Genomic DNA, 2000 nt, shown 5'->3' with positions numbered 1-2000 from the left:
TCAAGCATATATTCAGAAACCAAAAGTATTGCCACCACATCAAAATAATTAATTCGAAATTCATGCAATTCTTCTCTTTTTCAATTAAGAACATTTTTCATTTAAGAAAGGTGATGGATTTATAGGACATTCATAACTTTAAGGCATAGACACTAAGACACTAATGATCATAAGACACAAACATAAATAAAACATAAAACATAATTTTCGAAAAACAGAAAAATAAAGAACAAGGAGATTAAAGAACGGGTCCACCTTAGTGATGACGGCTTGTTCTTCCTCTTGAAGATCTTATGGAGTGCTTGAGCTCCTCAATGTCTTTTCCTTGCCTTTGTTGCTCCTCTCTCATGATTCTTTGATCTTCTCTAATTTTATGGAGGAGGATGGAATGTTCTTGGTGCTCCACCCTTAGTTGTTCCATGTTGGAACTCAATTCTCCTAGGGAGGTGTTGATTTGCTCCCAATAGTTTTGTAGAGGAAAGTGCATCCCTTGAGGCATCTCAGGGATTTCATGATGAGGAATTTCCTCATATCCATCAGTGGGATCTCTTATTTGCTCTATCCTCTTTTTAGTGATGGGCTTGTCCTCATTAATGAGGATGTCTCCCTCTATGTTAATTCCAACTGAATTACAGAGGTGACAAATGAGATGAGGGAAGGCTTACCTTGCCAAGATAGAGGACTTGTCCGCCACCTTATAAAGTTCTTGGGATATAACCTCATGAACTTCTACTTCCTCTCTAATCATGATGCTATGAATCATGATATCCCGGTCTATAGTAGCTTCGGACCGGTTGCTAGTGGGAATGATTGAGCGTTGGATAAACTCCAACCATCCCCTAGCCACGGGCTTGAGGTCATGCCATCTCAGTTGAACCGGCTTCTCTCTTGAATCTCTCTTACATTGAGCGCCCTCTTCACAAATGTCTATGAGGACTTGGTCCAACCTTTGATCAAAGTTGACCCTTCTAGTATAGGGGTGTTCATCTCCTTGCATCATGGGCAAGTTGAATGCCAACCTTACATTTTCCGGACTAAAATGTAAGCATTTCCCCCGAACCATTGTAAGCCAATTCTTTGGGTTCGGGTTCACACTTTGATCATGGTTCTTGGTAATCCATGCATTGGCATAGAACTCTTGAACCATTAAGATTCTGACTTGTTGAATGGGGTTGGTAAGAACTTCCCAACCTCTTCTTCGGATCTCATGTCGGATCTCCGGATATTCACTCTTTTTGAGTTTGAAAAGGACCTCGGGGATCACCTTATTCATGGCCACAACTTCATAGAAGTGGTCTTGATGCACCCTTGAGATAAATCTCTCCATCTCCCATGACTCAGAGGTGGAAGCTTTTGCCTTCCCTTTTCTCTTTCTAGAGGTTTCTCCAGCCTTAGGTGCCATAAATGGTTATGGAAAAACAAAAAGTAACGCTATTACCACACCAAACTTAGAAGGTTTGCTCGTCCTCGAGCAAAAGATTAAAGAAAAGAGTAGAAGAAGAGGAAATAGAGGAGATGGAGGGGGAAAAGTAGTGTTTAGGTTGTGTGAAAATGAAGGAGTGAAGTAAGGTTTATATAGGGGAGGAGAGAGGGGTAGGTTCGGCCATTATGGGTGGGTTTGGGAGGGAAAGTGGTTTGAATTGGATGGTGGGGTAGGTGGGGTTTTATGAAGGATGGATGTGAGTGGTGAAGAGAATGGTGAAATTTTGATAGGTAAGGGTTTTTTTTTTTTGGGAAGAGGTATTGAGGTGATTGGTGAATGGGTGAAGAAGAGAGAGAGTGGTGGGGTAGGTGGGGATCCTGTGGGGTCCACAGATCCTGAGGTGTCAAGGATAGCTCATCCCTGCACCAAGTGGCGTGTAAAATGCCCTTTCTGCCAATCCTGGCATTAAACGCCGGGCTGCTGCCCTTTTCTGGCGTTAAACGCCAGTCTGGTGCCCCTTTCTGGCGTTAAACGCCAGTCTGGTGCCCTTTTCTGGCGTTAAACGCCCAGAATGGTG

This window comes from Arachis hypogaea, chromosome 6 (assembly GCF_003086295.3).
Source record: "Arachis hypogaea cultivar Tifrunner chromosome 6, arahy.Tifrunner.gnm2.J5K5, whole genome shotgun sequence".
Lineage (NCBI taxonomy): Eukaryota > Viridiplantae > Streptophyta > Magnoliopsida > Fabales > Fabaceae > Arachis > Arachis hypogaea.
Note: the sequence above shows the minus strand (reverse complement) of the source record.